Source organism: Lepus europaeus, chromosome 10, assembly GCF_033115175.1.
Source record: "Lepus europaeus isolate LE1 chromosome 10, mLepTim1.pri, whole genome shotgun sequence".
Lineage (NCBI taxonomy): Eukaryota > Metazoa > Chordata > Mammalia > Lagomorpha > Leporidae > Lepus > Lepus europaeus.
Genome location: NC_084836.1, coordinates 16,128,803 through 16,147,766, shown reverse-complemented (window position 1 = coordinate 16,147,766; position 18,964 = coordinate 16,128,803). Strand labels below are relative to the sequence as shown.

Sequence of the window (18,964 nt, the reverse complement as noted above, 5' to 3'; positions counted from 1 at the left end):
AATTAGAGAAATTTTTTGTAATTATTTCAGTAAAAAGGCCTTCTAACCCATTGTACCTTTCCATGCCTTCAGGAACTCCTAAGATCCACATGTTGGGTCATTTGATAGTATCCTATAAATCTTCAGTGTTTTTTAGTTTTCTAATTTCTTTTTTTTTTTTTTTTTGGTCTGAACGTAAAATTTCCAGAGGTTTGTCTTCTAACTTGGATATTCTCTATTCTGCCTCACCTAGTCTGTTGTTAAGGCTTTCCACCAGGGCTGGTGCTGTGGCGTAGCAGGTAAAGTCGCTGCCTGCAGTGCCAGCATCCCATATGGGCACCATTTCAAGATCCGGCTGCTCCACTTCTGATCCAGCTCTCTGCTATGGCCTAAGAAAGAGGATGGTTCAAGGCCTTGGGCCCCTGCACCCACATGTGAGACCCAGAAGAAGCTTCTGGCTCCTGGCTTTGAATCCGTGTAGCTCCAACCATTGTGGCCAATTGGGGAGTGAACCAACAGATGGAAGACCTCTCTTTCTCTCTAACTCTGCCTTTCAAATAAATAAATCTTAAAAAAAAAAAAAAAAAGGCTTTCAACACATTTTTTATTGGATCTATTGAATTCTTCTTTCCAATACTTCATTCTGATTTTTGTTTAAAATCTCAATTTCATGGGAAAAAAATCTTCATTCATGTCATATATGGACTTAATTCATAGCTTTGCTTCTATTTACTTCTGAGTAATCCTACCATCAATTTTCTGAATCCCATTTCTGGATATTTCAAGCTCTTCATCTTCACATTCTAGTACTAAAGTGTTGTGTTCTTTTGAGGGTGTCATGTTGTCTTCCTTATTCTTGTTTCTTGAATTGCTGTGTTTATTTTTAGCATTTGTGGAGATACTTTTTTCTCCCTGTGATGGCTTTTATCTTTGGACTATCTCTCTGTAGCTTAGTGGAGTGTCCACTCTTTCAGTAAATACCCAGAGACATGTGCTGAGTGTGGCCAGGGAGTTCTGTTCAGTACTCCAGGGTGAAGGGAGTATCCAAGGTGACACCCAAGCTGAGCATTGTAAATTTTTTTTTTTTTTAATCAGAGGGGAGGTTTGATCAGCTCTTTTGGTGTAGCCTCACGTTCACCCCCTCTCCTCCAAGGAGACCAATGCCTGGGCGCTAGCACCAGAGGGTACAATATTCATCCATGCTGCCACAAGAACCATACGAAGGACCCATGTAGTCCTCAGTGTAAGCATGAATCCTGCAGCAATTACCCTCATTAGGGAATAAGGGAGTCCCAAGCACATAGAGCCACCCATAGTGACTGCCCAAAGACCCAGGCACACCCTGTGCCCTCCCATACAGCAGCCACAGTTTTTTCACAGTCCCAGCACACAACACTCCCACAGTCAGGAGTATCCAACCCCCTGTCAACTCTCCCTGCCAGATTCAGGCGTCTCCTCTTGGCTGGTCACTGAGCACACGGACACAAACTGGCGCAGCTATTACCTATGTCCAAAATGGCACCTGCCCTTTTTCCACTTGTTACAGGAAGCTAGTGCCAGGTGGTCAGGGAGAGAAAACACATGTCCTCCTTTTTTTCCCTCTAGGTTGGCAGGTATACCGTCTCCCACAAGGCTCCAAGCCAGAATCATGCCAGGCTCTTCCCACACCTTTATCGCCAGGAGCTTGGGCTGCTGTAATCTGGTCTCGCCTCACTCTCCAAAGCTGGTGCTGAGGCTCTCAGCTGCTGGGGTCCTAAGTTGTGTGTGTCCACACCCTCCATGTAATCTAGTGTCCCTGTAATTTGCATGAGGTTTCCTCTGCTGTTTTCTCCCTTAACTCTTGCCTAAGATTGCACTCTCTACACTTATTTTTAGCTATCTTCCCCTAGACTTCAGCAGTAAGCTCCCTCCCTATTCCACCATCTTGGAATCTCTCAAGGCATATTTTTAAAAGAAGAATGTTTTCTACTTATTCAAACTTGAATTATTCATGTGAAATCTTTATGGCAAAGGCTTATTCTATTCATAGAAATTTTACAAAGTTTACTGCGATATTTTGCTATGTTTTCATAAGGTAACTAGGTCGATAACATGATTTTCATTGAATCATTTTATGTGAGATTTCAAGTGACTTATTCATCAAATTTCACACTTCAACTAATTGCTTCCAAAAATTTAATATCAAGAAGCATCAACACACTAATGATAATGATAGTTATAAGCCTGGGCTCCAAAGTCAAACTGTTTGGGTGTATACTATGGCTTTCCCTAACTGTGAGACCTATGCCTCTGTATTTCAGTTTACTCATGAAAAGCACTTTCTTCCCTGGGCTATTGTTAGGATTAAATGACTTTAAACATACAAAGTATTTAGAACACTGAACTAAGACTCCAATGTATGCTAATATTTATTATTTAATCACTATTAAATTTTTTGAAGGATTCAAAACCTAACTTTCCATCTGTTTCTCCTCTTAACAATGAATATACTATATCATACAATCACAAAAACAACTGCTATATTGCAGAGGCGAGGAACCTTTTTTCTGCCCAGGGCCATTTGGATATTTATATCACTGTGGGCCATATAAAATTATCAATATAAAAATTATATTGCTATAGATTTACTAAATTTCAATTCCCACCTGTGATTGCCTTGGCAGGACCAGACCAAATGATTTCATGGGCCTTATATGGTCCATGGGCCAAACATTTCGCATTTGTGCTGTATTAGATCTCCTGGTTTATAATTTTCAGATGACCTGTTTTATTCTAATTTCCTATTTAAAAAAAAAAATCAACAGGAATTTCATGTTTCTATTTTATGCAATTTACCTAATCCTGTTTTTCATTAAATGTCCAGCATACCAACCAGTGTGTGTGTGTGTTGTATATATATATATATATACACACAGTGTGTGTGTATATATATACACACAGTGTGTGTGTATGTATGTGTATACAAATACACACCCAATAAATAGTACACACACACACAGTGTGGGTCTTCAGGGAATCACAATGTTTTAAAAGGACAAAAGAAAATAGAAGTTAGGATAGGAAGTAGCCCTAATATTATTTTTAAGTTAAAACATCTTTATTTCATATACCTTTTAATTTTAGAAAGACATATTAACATTTTTTACAACTTACAAATTAAACTATTTTAAATCATATTTTAAGGGTACTCTGCACTAGAAAACTAACTCTATTCTACCAGAACTCAAGAAACATTAGAAAGATGGAATCTGAGGCTGGCACTGTGGTGTAGGGGGTAAAGCCGCCACCTACAGTGCCAGCATCCCATATGGGCATGGGTTCGAGTCCTGGCTGCTCTACTTCCAATCCAGCTCTCTGCTATGGTCTGGGAAAGCAGTAGAAGATGGCCCAAGTCCTTAGGCCCCTTTACCCACATGGGAAACGTGGAAGAAGCTCCTGGCTCCTGGCTTCGGACTGGTGCAGCTCCAGCCATTTAGGCCAATTAGGGTGTGAACCATCAGATGGAAGATAACTTTCTCTCTCTGCCTCTCCTATTTGTGTTTAACTCTGACTTTCAAATAAATAAATCTTTAACAACAACAACAACAACAACAAAAAGATGGAATCCGAGCTAAGTTTATAAAGAAGTTTATAGAGCAAGTGTTTAACCCAATAGTTAAGACATCGAGTCCAAAATTGGATTGCCTGGTTTCAATTCCTGACTCCAGACTCCTGCCAACACAAGAACTAACAGGCAGTGATGAGGGCTCAAATAATTGGATTCCTGCCACTACATGGGAGACCTGGATTGCATTCCTGGCTCTAGGTCCATCCTAGTCCCAGAAGTTTCTGGCATTTGGGGAGTCTATCAGTGGGTAGAAGATTTCTCCGTCTCTCTGCCTTTCAAATAAATGTTTTCAAGGGGTTTACTTTTGCTCACAATTCTGGAAGTTCAGAGTCCAAGATCAGGCAGGCCCCACTGATTCAGCTCTGCTGAGGGGGTTCTTGCAGGTAGAGTCATTAGATGACATACGCCATTACAAGGAAGAGACAGAGAATGCACTTATCCATGCCTGGGAGGTCTTTCACATCGCCATCACGATCCAATCTAATCACTTCCTAAAGACCCCTCTTTTAAACACTTTAAGTTCCATTACCACAAGACTGGGTAACCTCCTGAGCTCAGAGGCACTCAAGCCTACACACAGAGTTTCCTATTTTTTTGAAACAATTAAAACAATTACTATAAAAATTAACTGTTTCTTAAAGATGGAAGAAAGTTGTAGATAATGAAAAATAGCACATGGGCTTTGAACTGTAGACTGTTTTAATTTTCCTTTCATTATTATAGATGTAATAATCTTTCACTAATTCCCAGAATAATGCATTGGAAAATTATAGCTAAAGATTTATTTCTCACCTGAATATTCCTGTGACACTATTAGTTTCCTACATTTTTATACTCACCTTACCAGGAATAGGATAGCTTATCAGAAGTCTACTCTCAGACTGAATAAAACACTGCTCCAAAGAATTGCAGTCTAATAAATAGTAAGTTCTCCAACACATTTAAAAACTTAAATCCAAAGGAAAGGTCACTCATGTAATGTATCAGCAATGCCACTTACAGCAAAACACAAAAACAAAACAACACAACAGAGGCAGGCATTGTGGCACAGCAGGTTAAATCACAGCTTGCAATGCTACATCCCATACTGGAGTGCCAGTTGGAGTCATGGCTACTCCACTTCTGATCCAGCTTCCTGCTAATGTGCCTGGGGGGCCATCAGATGATGGCCTAAATGGTTGGGTCCCTGCCACCTACGTGGGAGACCTGGATGGAGTTCTTGACTCCTGGCTTTGGCCTGTCCCAGCCCTGGCTCTTGCAGTCATTCTGAGAGTGAATCAGAGAACAAAAGATCTCACTCTGTTTCCGTCTGTCTGTCTGTCCCTCTCCCTCTTTCTCCCTCTCTGCCACTCTTGCAAATCAATATGTTTTTTAAAAAGCAAAAAAAAAAAAAAAAAGAAGAAAAGAAAATAGCCTGTATTTGTATGTGCTTATCTCATTTAATATTTTTTAAAAACCTAGGAGATAGGTATTCTTTATATTTTAGCAAACTAAGTCTCAAGAAAATTAAATATCGTATCCAAAGTAAATAAGGTAAAGAACCAAAGCTTGAATTCAAGACTTTCTAACTAGTCAGTTAATGATAAGGAAGCCCTGCAGGCATTCTGTTAGGATCCTTGTAGCCATGTGCACAAGGACTACAGAACCAAGACTCTCCAGTGTCCCCTCCCAGCTCCTCTCATGTCTCATGGAACTCAGTAAATTGGACTCAAGTTACTTTTAAATAGTAAATTGTTCATAAATGCAAATAGGGGCAGGTGTTGTAGCACAGTAGTTTAAGCCACTGCATGGAAGCCTGTCTCCCATATCAGAGCACCAGTTTGAGTCCCTCCTTGGTGCTCCTTGCTTCCAACGCAACTTTCTGCTAACGCACCTGGGAAGGCAGCAAGTGATGCCCAAGTACTTGGGTCCTTGACACCCACATGGGAGACCTAGATGGTGTTCCTGGATCCTGGCTTTAGCCGTCCTAGCCCCTCTGTTGCACGCATTTGGGGGAGTGAACCAGCAGGTCAAAGATTCTCTTTCCCTCTGTCACTCTTTCAAATTAAAAAAAAATAAAAAATAAAATAAAATAAACAGCTCTTTCCTTCCCAGGTCTCAACTCTGATTCACAGGTGAACTCTCTACATCATTTCTTGATTGAATAATAGAAAATAAACAAGAATTTACTGAAGACTGAGAAATATAACCATATCACAAGCTGCCTTGTTTATAAGTACCATATAAAACATAACTTTAGTGTCTGCTCCCATAATACTCTTATTTTGTAATATACTACCGAACTTATTTACATGAAAGTTGTCCTTTACAAGCCCATGAACTTTTTTTTTTTTTTTTGACAGGCAGAGTGGACAGTGAGAGAGAGACAGAGAGAAAGGTCTTCCTTTTGCCGTTGGTTCACCCTCCAATGGCCGCCGCGGTAGCGCGCTGCGGCCGGCGCACCGCGCTGTTCCGATGGCAGGAGCCAGGTGCTTCTCCTGGTCTCCCATGGGGTGCAGAGCCCAAACACTTGGGCCATCCTCCACTGCACTCCCTGGCCACAGCAGAGAGCTGGCCTGGAAGAGGGGCAACCGGGACAGGATCGGTGCCCCGACCGGGACTAGAATCCGGTGTGCCGGCGCCGCAAGGCGGAGGATTAGCCCATGAACTTTTGATACAAAGTTCTGCATATTCCCCACATAGTATTAGACAAAATCAAAGTGTTCATGAAATACATGTTGAAAGAAGAAACAAACAAAAAGATCATGAGTTAATGAACCTTAAAGTACAGGTAGGGGGGCCGGCACTGTGGCATAGCAGATAGAGCCGCCACCTGCAGTGCTGGCATCCCATATGGGTACCGGTTCAAGTCCCGGCTGCTCCACTTCTGATCCAGCTCTCTGCTATGGCCTGGGAAAGCAGTAGAAGATGGCCCAAATCCTTGAGTCCCTGCACCTGCTTGGGAGACCCAGAAGCTCCTGGCTTCAGATTCGCCCAGCTCTGGCCATTGCGGCCATCTCAGGAATGAACCAGTGAATGGAAGACTTCTTTTTCTCTGCCTCTGCTTCTTCTGCCTCTCTGTAACTCTCCACCTTTCAAATAAATAAATCTTAAAAAAAAAAAAAAAAAAAAAAAAGAACAGATAAGATGGGGGTCAAAGAGAAAGGGAAGTGCATTCCAACAAGGTGAATGGTAACCAGGCAGAAACACAGGAGAAAATAAATAGGTCTAAGTAGAAGATTCATATGACCAAACTGCAAAATGATAACCTGGAAAATGATAACTAAGGGGATTCCAACTTCATGTTCTAAATTAGGCCCACTGTTTATTTTAGTTATTTATTTTACTTTATTTTATTTGCACAGTAGACAGACACAGAGAGCTCCCATCTGGGGAGTACACTCCTTAAATGCCAGTAACTTGAACTGCTACCCCCCAGAGTGTGGATTAGCAGGCAGTTAGAATTGGAAGTGGAACCGGGACTCAAACCCCAGCACTCAGAAAAGGAGCGTAGGCCTCCCAAGTAACATCTTAACTACTGTGCCAAATGCTCGCCCCCTAAATATTTATTTTAAATGCAGAGACTTTGTTTAAGCTTTATGTGAAATTCCGTAACATAGAACGATTTTGCAAAACCAAAGCACTACTAGTTGAAGCATCCTGGCTCCCACCCACCCAATCCCCACCTTGCCCAACTTGAAAAGATACTGAACCCTCCCCCAATTTGAAATCAGTAGGTTAAGGAAAGGTCTTGAAGAACTTCGCCAAAGTGCTCAAAGTATTTACTTCTGGGGAAGTGGGCTTACCTAGATTAGAAAATACTATATTCAATTTTTAAAATAATTTTGTTTCCTGTTATATTATTTTGCTTAAATTAAGCACTTTCTACCTTACAAAGTAGAAAGTTGGGGCCAACACTGTGGTGTAGCAGGCAAACCTGCAGTGCTGGCATCCCATATGGGCACTGGTTTGTGTCTGGTTGCTCCACTTCGGATCCAGCTCCCTGCTAGTGTGCCTGGGAAGGCAGCAGGGGGTGGCCCATGTGCTTGGGCCCCTGCAGCCACGTGAGAAACCCAAAGAAGGCTCCTGGCTTCTACCTGGCCCACGGTGGGCGGTTGTGGCCATTTGGGGAATGAACCATCAGATGGAAAGCCTCTTTCTCTCTCTCTCTCTGCCTCTATCTCTCTGTATGGCTCTGCCTTTCAAATGTATAAAAATAAATTTTAAAAAGTAAGTAGTTCCTCTACTTAGGAGAAAAGCACTACTCTAAAAATATTTTTAGTGGTCAAATTTCTTCAAATGGATTGTCACATTTTAATGAATCACTTCCCTACAGCAGGTTATTTTCTTGACTGAGTTACATCGCAAAGAAAATGAACAACTGGGCCGGTGCTGTGGCACAGCAACTAGAGCCACAACCTGCAGTACTGGCATCCTACACTTCCAATCCAGCTCTCTGCTGTGTCCTGGGAAAGCAGCAGAAGATGACCCAAGTTCTTGGGCCCCTGTACCCAGGTGGGAGACCCAGAAAAAGCTCCTGGTTCCTCCTAAAGACAGAGTTGCCGGGAGAGGGGGGAGGTCATCCATTCACTGGTTCACTCCCCAGCAACGGCTGGAGATGGACCAATCTGAAGCCAGGAGCTTCTTCCAGGTCTCCCGCCTGGTACAGGGGCCCAAGCACTTGGGCCATCTTCGACTGCTTTCCCAGGACATAGCAGAGAGCTGGATTGGAAGTGGAGCAGCCAGGACTCGAACCAGTGCCCACATGGGATGCTGGCACTGCACGTGGCAGCTCTACCTGCTATGCCACAGCGCCGGCCTCAGATTTATTTGGAAGGTAGAGCAACAGAAAGAGAAGTGGAACACAGCACGAGCCCCATAAATAAATCTTAAAATAAAAAATGAACTGTGTGTAATATTTCCTCATATTTAGAATTATTTATTTGTATAAATTTTTATATATTAACATTTTCAATTTAATTATATGATGCACTCCTTAAAATTGGGCTGTAGAACACAAAAACAAAATTCAGTGAATATGTTTACAAAGCCATCCTGTATCATCAAAATTTGACTGTAGCATTCTAGCTTAAGATATAACATCTATATTTTAAAAAAACAAATTAGCAGAAGTTCTACATTTCAAAAACATACTAAGATAGATTTAAATCAGAACTGAAATCTCTCTACCTTTCAGGAATCTTTCATAACTTCTCTTGCCACTTATCAGAACCATACACTGAAAGAATCTTTCTTTCATGATTGGGTTTCACAATTTAATTCTGTGAAGTCATAGAACTATGACAGAATAATTTTTTGGCAACAAACTGACATCATTAAGTTCTTAATTGTAAGTTCTTTGGGGGTATTTGGATATTCTGTTTTTTACTTAAGAGCAAAATCTATTTCCTGTTGACTCTTCATTAAGCTAATGTGATTTATTCCCTTTGTCCCCACTGTCTTTCTAAAATTGCCTCTTGGTGAGTACTCAGAGAATGCCTATTTAGTAAGTTCAAACAAAAATATAAATGATGTCTGGATTGCCCATACCTGTGAACCGAAGAAACACCAAAACCAGTAATGTACTGGTTTTTTCTTTTTTCTTAAACCGTGCAACATTCCCTTTATTTCTTTTATAAACGTCATTTTATGGCATACATATAAAGCAGCAGCAGCAGTTACAAAATGTTGTCTGAGGAATCTTAAGAGCACTGGTTTTTCTTATCTCTATACCACTTCACTGTAAGATAATAGTACTTTCTGTTCAATTACCTTTTCAATAGATTAATGTGGTTCTGTCACTGATATAATTTCAACTGAGAAAAAAAATTCTAATACTCATTCTTTGTCCAAAACCAAGTAGTACTAGAAACAACAAAGCCACTTCCATTTGTAATATTTCTCTTTTTCTCCAAAAATAAGCTGTACTGGAAAAGCATAACTATTTTACCAAATACAACACCAAGTCAGCAAACACACTTCTTATGCAAAGAAATGAGAGTTGCTCAGGAAAACAAACAGGCCTGTGAAATACAAGCTCTGCCAAAACAAAACAAAAGGCATTAAGGAGACTTAGCAAACAATCTCTCAATCTTAGTGTCTATTTGCAAAATAAAACCTTAGGACAAAACTGATTGGCTAAAAAAGGGTGGTGTGAAAGGGATCAGGCCAAGTAGGTCTGGCCAGAGTACTCAGTCATGGAACAAACAGAGGGATAGAGAAAGGTCTCCAAAACAAGGTGCCTACTGGGCAGACCAATCAGCTGGTGACTACTGGGGGAGCACAGCCTTACATCCACATGACACAAATACTTTACATACAGGTCTGATGCATCACCATAGGTAAAGTTTCAGGATCTCTTGTTAAAGTACAAATATAGCTACTGTAAACAAAGACCCTAAACTCCAAGCTAAAACCAATGCATAAGACAGAACCAGAAAAAGCTGATCTTTCCCAATCAATAAATACCTGATATATTGCTACCACTTACTGACTTAAAATCCTACTGTGGAACACTTAGAACATTAAACGTACTTAGACTCTCTGGGGCTAGCACTGTGGCATAGCAGGTATGGCCACTGCCTGCAGTGTCGGCATCCCAAATGGGTGCCTGTTCGAGACCTGGCTGCTCCACTTTCAATCCTGCTCTCTGCTGTGGCCTGGGAAAGCAGTACAAGATGGCCCAAGTCTTTGGGCCCCTGCACCCACATGGGAGACCAGGAAGAAGCTCCTAGCTCCTGGCTTCAGCACAGCTCCAGCCATGGCGGCCAACTGAGGAGTAAATCAGCAGATGGAAGACCTCTCTGTGTGTGTGTAACTCTGACTTTCAAGTAAAATAAATAAATCTTAAAAAAAAAAAAGTACAAAAAAGAGTACTTAGACTCTCTCAACCAATATGTTTAGTTCCTACTGTGTACCAGGTATACTATGCTGATCGCCAGAGATCCAATATGGAAAGACAAACGTGATGTCTGTTCTTACAGACCTTTTGGTCTTAATGCAAAAAGCACTTAGGCAAACAAGAAATCTTCATGAAATGGGAAGTTCTGATAACAAAATGGTGGAAGATTCTTTAGAACAAACACACTGAAACCAAATTTTAGAACACCCTTGACACTAGGCCAAGGAATTTGAAGTTTATATTTGAGTTGAGGAAGACCTGGCTCCCAAAGAGATCATTAGAAAACATGAATCTAATCATGTTCTGATTGAATTTTTTGTTTGACAGAGTTAGACAGTGAGACAGAGAGAGACAGACAGAGAGAAAGGTCTTCCTTCCATTGGTTCACCCCCTAAATGGCCACTACAGCCGGCGCTGCGCCGATCCGAAGCCAGGAGCCAGGTGCTTCTCTAGGTCTCCCATGTGGGTGCAGGGGCCCAAGCACTTGGGCCATCCTCCACTGCCTTCCCAGGCCACAGCAGAGAGCTGGAGTGGAAGAGGAGCAACCAGGACTAGAACCCGGCACCCATATGGGATGCCAGCACGGCAGGTGGAGAATTAACCAAGTGAGCCACGGCACCAGCCCCCTGATTAAAATTTTTCAATAGCTTCTTATTTCATTAGATAAACCCGAATTCTTGAATAAGGTTACTAAATCCTGCATAAACACCCCCACTTGCGCACACAACCTAGTAAGTTTTACATGACAGACTTTTTTTTTATGACAGATTTTTTATTTTATTTCTTTTTTTAAACATATTAGTCACAACCTACTAAACTGATTTCACAATCCATAGTAGGTTCCTGCAGTTAGAAAAACACTACTTTCGTGGACTACATACTCTGACTTCTTGGACTTTCCACATGTTCTTTTTGCCCAAATATTCTTTCTTCCCCTCATTCTATTCTACATATGATCTCAGCTCTTAAACATTACTTTCCTGGACCTCTTAAAGTTGTTCCTCCCCCAAAGCTTGCTACATCTTCCAATACTTAATACATTTTAGATATAATATTTGTACTAATTGTCTTTCTAGGTTGTAAACTCCATAAGAGCAAGAACTCATTCTTGTTCACCACTGAATCCCCAGAGCTAGCCCAGTGTTTGTTACTCATTAGACACTCAATAAATATTTGAAGAGTAAAACCAGTCAGGAAACAGATTCACAAAATCTGTATTCTTAGTCACACAATGAAATAACCACCCTCTGAAAAGTTTCAAGAAGTTCAGTTATCTCCAAGGAAAATATACTGTCAGTTCATGTTATAAGTGGTGATTTAAGTGCCTCGGCTAGCCTATAAAACACTGTTATCCACAACACACTTAACCGATGAGAAGATGGCTGTTTATTTTCCTCCCGAAATGACAACAGAACGTTAATTCTCTCAACAGGAGAAAGCAGGATTAAAGAGACACTTTTTTCTCTCCACTCCCAAAAAAACAACATTCCAGACTGGTTTCACCCCTTGAGCTCTCACTATCACTCGTGGACTTGCAAGCCCTCAAGAAGACAAAGTTTTCTTTTCCAGCTCCTGTGAGGGAAGCTCCTGATGGCAGGCAGGTCTCTCCTCCCTGCCAAGAACTGCAGTGTTTTAGATGCTTCAGTCTTATTCACACAGGTGCATTAAGCAGGAACAGAGGAAGCCTGGGTCTAAGCTGAATTGTTCAATCCAACTTCACCAGAAATAAAAGTCAACTATTACTTTAATAATTTTTAATAAGCAGGTCCCAAAAAAACAAAAATCATATGTTTGTCCTGATTTGTGGTAACTAATATACAGAGTACAAAAAAAATGTAATGAGGTTTGCATTGTAGCGTAGCAGGTAAAGACACTGTCTGTGCTGCTGGCATCCCATGTAGGTGCCAGCTCAACTCCCAGTTACTCCACGTTTTTCTTAAACGTGAAGCTTACATTTGAACCATATTTAGCAATTATTCTTGAGAATTACAATGTCTGTTCTCCCTCCTGCTTTATCTCTTCCTTCTCATACTTGGATCTTATTTTAAAATTTTATTTATGGGGGCCAGCGCTGTGGCACAGGTTAAGCCTCCACCTGTGACACTGGCATCCCACATGGGTGTCAGTTTGAGCCCCAGCTGCTCCACTTCCGATCCAGCTCTCTGTTAATGGCCTGGGAAAGCAGTGGAATATAGACCAAGTTCTTGGGCCCCTGCACTCTTGTGGAAGACCTGGAGCAAGCTCCTGACTTTGGATTGGTCTAGCTCTAGCCATTTGGGGAGTGAACTGGTAGATGGAAGATCTCCTTCTCTATCTCTGTAACTCTGCCTTTCAAATGAATAAATAAATCTTTTTAAAAAATGTAATATATATGAGCAAAACTGACATTTTGAGATTTGATTATTGTTTATAGTCCTTGTCCATACTCTTGAGGAACCATGGTTATTCTACTTACTACTTGTTAAATTCCGTATTTAGTGGTGGGTTAAGCTTGTGATGATAAAACTGAAAGTATGTCATTATAAAAATTAAAAGGAGTGAGGGTAGGACAGGAAATATTAAGCTCTTAAAACTATATACATGAAACATATGAAGTTTTTTTTATAAATAAAATTTTTTTTTTAAGATTTGAAAGGCAGAGCAATGGGACGGGAAATGGCAGGTGAAGAGGCACAGACATCTTCCATCCATTATTTCACCCCTCAAATGACCACAACAGCCAGGTCTGGACCAAGAAAAAGCCAGCAATCTAGAACTCCTTCTGGATGGGTAACAGGGGCCCAAGTACTTGGCCATCTTCCACCACCTTCCCAGGCTCATCAGCAGGAGGCTGGATAGGAAGCAGAGTAGCTAGGACTGCCACTGGCCCTTTAACATGAGATGCCAGCAGAGCAAGTGTAGGCTTAACCCACCGCACAAAGCTGGCCCCTTAAGGGTGTTTTAATCATCCTCAGAATCTGACTTGGACTAGAAATCTGGAGATAAGAGGTATAATTAGCACTCTAAAAAGCTTCAATCGCCTCATTTCTCAGTCCTAGGAGAAGAGTCAGCATGGAGTAACATGGCTGAGCAAAAGTGAAGAGGAACTGAAAGAAGATGCTTCCTTTCACTTTTCCTACGTAGACATTTTGTCCTACCCCTCAAGTCAAAAGTCTCATTTCCTTCATGCAGCTCATCAGAGAGAAAGCAATCTGATTAAATTCATTCACATTAACATACACAGTGATTGGGGCCGGTGCAGTGGCTTAGCAAGTAAAGCCACCTCCTGCAACACTGGCATCCCATATGGGTGCCTGTTCGAGACCCAGCTGCTCCACTTCCTATCTAGCTCCCTGCTATAGCCTGAGAAAGCATAGAAGGTGGCCCAACTGCTTGGGCCCCTGCATCTACATGGGAGACCCAGAAGAAGCTCCCAGATCCTGGCGTCAAATTGGTCCAGCTCCAGCCATTGTGGCCATTTGGGGAATGAACCAATAGATGAAGATCTCCCCCTCTCTCTCTCTCTCTCTCTCTCTCTCTCTCTTTCTACCTCTCTAACACCGCCTTTCAAATAATATAAATTTTTTAAAAAGTAAAACAGATTGAAAGTTCTAGCCATTCTCATATATACATTTACATATTTTACCTGCATATATATTTTAAGCTAAATAAATCTAATAACAGTTTCTAAGAGATGAAGGGATCCCTAGAAGTCTACCATAAATTAAGTACCATAAAGGAAACAAGTCATCATTTCCCAGGGATCATGTCTCCAACATCATTCCCAATTTTCACTGCCTCCAATTTTGAGTCTTTCTCAAAAAGTGGTACTAAAAACTCCAGGGAGCGGAGGAAGCCAACTTGAGAAATCATCTGTAGCTCTCAGGTATTTGTATATGCATTAAGTCATTTAGCAATCAATATTAGGGTTGGATAGTCTATTTTCAATGTTTGATAATTTCATTAGCTAAAGCAAAGCAAAAACACATTTAGGTATATACTGAAATCAGCCTCATTGTTTTAATAAAGGCAGTGAGGCATAAAACCGTTAAATAATATGTCCACAGTTGCATCATGTTTTATAAGCATTAGGCAGTTCATAAGGCTCTTAATCACTTGCTCATCCATTATTTCCATTTGGAAATCTTTAATTGTATCTTCTATATAAAGTTGGTATATAGTTTGGAAGCATACTTTTTGAAAGTGACAAAGATTGTCTGCTTGATCAAACTCCAGTCAGCGTTCTAAACCTTCTAGACCCATCAATATATTTTTGTAAAATCCACTTTAGCAAAGAACCCCACTAGGTCAGTTTAGTTAGAACCTTCCACCTTTTCTATTCAGGTTCATCCTTTACCAACCCCTGGGGTAATGTCTAATCACTCTGTCCTATCTTTCAGCAGGAATCCTGTTTGGTTGGTTTAACCACAACCCCCTTATCCCTGATTTGTCTCTTAGTGGCTATTAATTCCCATTTTCTCATGCTGTATTCTGAGGTAAGCCTGGTCTCTCTCCTCCACAGCAAAATTCCATTGTTGTGGTCCCCATACCTGCTGTGATGTTCCTGAGTAAGGTCATCCTTAACATGCTATAACAAGCACCATCACCATCACATCTTCTTCTTTAAAACAGTCATAATTAAACATAATTAGATCAATGGGGAAATGAGATTGGATTCCAGAAGGAAGTGCTATGTCTTTTTAAGTGTTTTTTGCTATGAAAGTTGTTTTTTTTTTTAAGTTTTTTTTAATTTGAAAGCCAGATTTATAGAGAAGCAGAGAGAAAGGTCTTCCACCCGCTGGTTCACTCTCCAAATGGCTGCAATGGTCGGAGCTGAGCCTATCCAAAGCTAGGAGCCAGGAGTTTCTTCTGGGTCTCCCTTGTGGGTGCAGGGACCCAAGCACTTAGACCATCTTCTGCTGCTTTCCCAGGCCATAACAGAGAGCCTGGGAAAGTGGAATAGCCAGGGCTCAAACCAGCGCCCATACAGGATGCTGGCACTGCAGGTGGTAGCTTTACCTGCTATGCCACAGTGCCAGCCCTGTTAGAAAGTATTCATGGCAAATTTGTGTACACTCAGAAGTTAACCATGAAATAAGCATGGGAGCATTCATTCAGCTGTAAGTGGCTCTTCAGCGCCATCAGAAATATTTTCTACATGACAATTTTAATAAAAACTATACAAAATTCAGAAAATAAGATCTACCTTGCTAAGAAGCATATGAAATTTTAATTGAGTAATTTGTGCTTGCCATTTATCATTAGTTTGACTAGCTAACCACTATATAAGTTATTTGTAATTAAAGTGAACTTTTCAAACTAAGCATAGAGTACATGAAAATGCCAATATGGTGGTCTCACCTGACTCTAGTCAGGAACATAGCTTCTGTGGCTTCTCTGAACATACCAGAAAACAGGGAACGCATTCAGCTTAGCTGTGATGGTTACTGGAAAGCCTTGGGTTCCTGACTCCAGCTTCCTGGAGTGCATCTTGGGAGGCTCCCAGCTTTAGGCCAGCCTAAACAGCACAATCCCAGCTGTTGTGGGCATTTAGGGAATGAACCAAAAGAAAGGGGATTTTTGGCCGGCGCCGCGGCTCACTAGGCTAATCCTCCACCTTGCGGCGCCGGCACACCGGGTTCTAGTCCCGGTCGGGGCACTGATCCTGTCCCGGTTGCCCCTCTTCCAGGCCAGCTCTCTGCTGTGGCCAGGGAGTGCAGTGGAGGATGGCCCAAGTGCTTGGTCCCTGCACCCCATGGGAGACCAGGAGAAGCACCTGGCTCCTGCCATCGGAACAGCGCGGTGCGCCGGCCGCAGCGCGCTACCGCGGCGGCCATTGGAGGGTGAACCAACGGCAAAAGGAAGACCTTTCTCTCTGTCTCTCTCTCTCGCTGTCCACTCTGCCTGTCAAAAAAAAAAAAAAAGAAAAGAAAGGGGATTTCTCTGTGTTTCTCTTTTTCTCTCTTGTCCTCCCTCTCTAATAAATACATTTTTTACAAGATACCAGAAAATGGAAAGAGGCAGTAAGATGCCCAAGAATTAACAGGTAGGATGTTCTAAAACTTAAGTGCCATTAATTCCACCTTTACTCAAGTACCTGTAGAAACACAAAATTCTTTGGTACCAGGTCAGTTGAATTTTTTAGTCAATATCAGTCTCCAAAACCTAGATTTTTTTTTTCTATAAATGGACAATTTGACAACGAAAAAGTCCAATAACCCAATTAAAATAGAGGCAAAAGATTTAACCAGACACTTCTCCGGAAAAGAGGATCCAAATGGCCAATGAGCACAGGAAAAGACACTCAACACTCCTAGTCAGTAGGGAAATGCAAATCAAAACCACAGAGATACTTCACACCCACGAGGATGGCTATAATTAACGATAACCAACAGAAAATCACAAGGTGAAGACACTGCAAAATTCAACAGAAACAAAGCAGATCTGGGGTGGCCAGGGGGTGGAGCCCAAGGGGGACGCGGAGTAACTAGGGATGGACGAAGTTTCCTTGGGAGGTCACGGAAGTGTCCTGGACAGCGCTGACAGCTGCGAAACTTTTTGTGACTATCCTGAAAGTCACACGAATGTTACGGTCTGTGATGGCTATCTCAAATGTTTTAAACAAGGATCATTTGCAAACAGCGATGGGCATCTATGCAGTAGACAGAGGTACGTGATGCACACGCATAGGTGTCTATGTGCGGATTCCTACAGATGGCACACGCGATCTAGAATCCTGCCCCCAGAGCCATTTGAGATAAGCTTCACCGGCACCGAGAAGCCGAACGGATGCGGTGAGGAGGCGATCTGGGGCGCTGGGGAGTGCGGCGCCTCCTCGAAGCATCCCCATCGGGGCCCGCCTCCCGACGCACCCCTCAGCTGCAGCCCGCCCTCGGGCCTGGCTCCGGGGCCGACGCCTCTCTCCATGCCCGGCCCGAGGTGCGGCAGAGGCGCGGGCCGGGCTCGGGCACTGCCCGCCGGCGGGGGCGGAGGCGCGGGCCGCTCCCACCCTCCCGCGCCAGGCTCTCGGGCCCTCCTCCCACCAGTACCCGGGATGCGCCAGAGCCCCGCGCCGCGACCAAAGCCGACACCTCCCCCGCCCCCCACCACCATCACCTGCCCCGGAGCGCGGCGGCTGAGGCGGGCGGTGTGAGGGGCGCGGACGCCGTCTCCTCAGACCACACCAAGGCGGGGCGGGGAGCGGCATTCACCTCATCCCCGGGCTCCAGCGGCGACTCCCGGCCCGCGGCTCCTTCCCGTTCGAGCGCCTCCTCGCGCCGCGGTACCCCCGTGCTGACAGCCCCGGCGTCCGCGACCGCCGCCCGCCACCTCGCCAGCTCCCGCCGCCCCGCCCCCGTGCGGTCGCCCCGCGCAGGCGCAGCCGCGCCGCCGCCTGAGGGGGAAGCGCGCGGCTGCTGATGTGGCCCTCAGGGCGGCGACCCGGGCGGTGCCGGCCGCCCCTCCCAGACCCTTGGCCTCGCCCTGACCGACGCCGGCCGGGCACAGTCTGGACCACAGGGAGGGCCGGTTTTCAGCGGGAGCTCGCCCGGGAGAGAAGGGCCGCCGCCTTCCGCTGCCGCCCTCCCCCCGCCCCAGCAGCCCACGCACATCCACAGCCACGGCGGCTCCAGGGAACGAACCCCGAGATCCGCGACTCTTGGTTTCTGTTCTCGGACTCGGGGCCGCCTTTGGCTGCGTTTGTGTTTCTTTTTCTCTGACTGGCTCAAAACCGAGGCAGCTGGGACTCCGGGCAGGCGTTTCCGGCGAGCAGGGATGGAGCGCTGGGCGGTGAGGTTCACGGCCGGCCGCCGCCCCTCGCAGGCCGGGACGCGTGGAGCAGCCTGGGGTTAAAGCTGAGCCCGTGAGAGCGCCTCTATTTAACAGCTATTTAATGAGCACCTATTATACATGATTCAAGTAATGGGATACGCCCGGGGATACTCCAGGGAGCAAAACGGAGCTGTCAGTCTTCAGTCACTTACTCTGAGGGGAGACTGTTATTTTTCAAAAACTGGCATAGCCGGTGACACTTTTTTCCTCAGAGCTTCCAAGTCGTACCGGGAGTTGCCTAGCAGTTTTCCAGGCGCTAAAGGACACCAGCATACACTAACCCACTTGTTTTTCCTTCTGCTTTGCAATATAACTTTACTCTTTAACCTTTACTTCCGGGTGAAGGATGTGTCTATCACTCTTAGCCAATAATGCTTTTAAAATAATAATGATAATATGATTTTGTTTGTTTGGGGGGGGGGGGTTGTTGTTTGGCTGTGCTTTAATTTGAAAGGCGGGGAGACAGATCTTCCATCCACTGGTTCACTCTCCGAATACCAAGAACGGCCAGGGCTAGTTCAGGCTGAAATCAGGAGCTCAGAACTTGAGTCATCACGTGATGCCTATAAGGGGCTCATTAGCAGGAAGTTGATCAGAGAGCGGAGCCAGGATCCAAACCCATGAAGTCAATTATGGGACGTGGGTGTCCTAACCAGCCTCATCGCTGCTAGGCCAACAGTCTACACCTG

The 18,964-nt window shown here is 43.7% G+C and overlaps 1 protein-coding gene across 5 annotated transcripts in view; it reads right to left on the bottom strand.

Annotated features, from left to right (window-relative positions):
• Window positions 1–18,170, bottom strand: part of SLC41A2 (solute carrier family 41 member 2) — a 149,747-nt gene extending 131,577 nt beyond the window's left edge. For 2 of the 5 annotated variants that reach the window (XM_062202988.1, XM_062202992.1), the window contains exon 1: window positions 17,657–17,771. The gene's annotated coding sequence lies outside the window, so the exon portion shown is untranslated. Of the gene's footprint in view, window positions 1–17,561; window positions 17,637–17,656; window positions 17,773–18,085 lie in introns of those variants that run through there. The other 3 variants (XM_062202990.1, XM_062202993.1, XM_062202989.1) reach the window with 3 other exon arrangements.
• Window positions 18,171–18,964: the final 794 nt, after the last annotated feature.